This window comes from Mastacembelus armatus, chromosome 17 (genome assembly GCF_900324485.2).
Source record: "Mastacembelus armatus chromosome 17, fMasArm1.2, whole genome shotgun sequence".
NCBI classification, from domain to species: domain Eukaryota; kingdom Metazoa; phylum Chordata; class Actinopteri; order Synbranchiformes; family Mastacembelidae; genus Mastacembelus; species Mastacembelus armatus.
Genome location: NC_046649.1, coordinates 4,782,493 through 4,782,743, shown reverse-complemented (window position 1 = coordinate 4,782,743; position 251 = coordinate 4,782,493).

Below are 251 nucleotides of genomic sequence, written 5' to 3'. Positions count from 1 at the left end.
CAGCTGAGTGTCATCTGCATAGCAGTGGTAATTAAGAGAGTGCTTCCTAATGACATAGCCTAAAGGAAGCAGAGTCTCCTGAGAGAGTACAGGTGACTCAGACCTTTCTTATACAGTGCATCAATGTTTTTGGTCCAGTCCAGCTTGTCTATCTATATGAACACCCAGATACTTAGAGCTGTCCACAATATCCACTTCAGCACCCATGATGCCGATTGGTCCAGGGGAACCCTCTGCTTTCTAAAATCCAC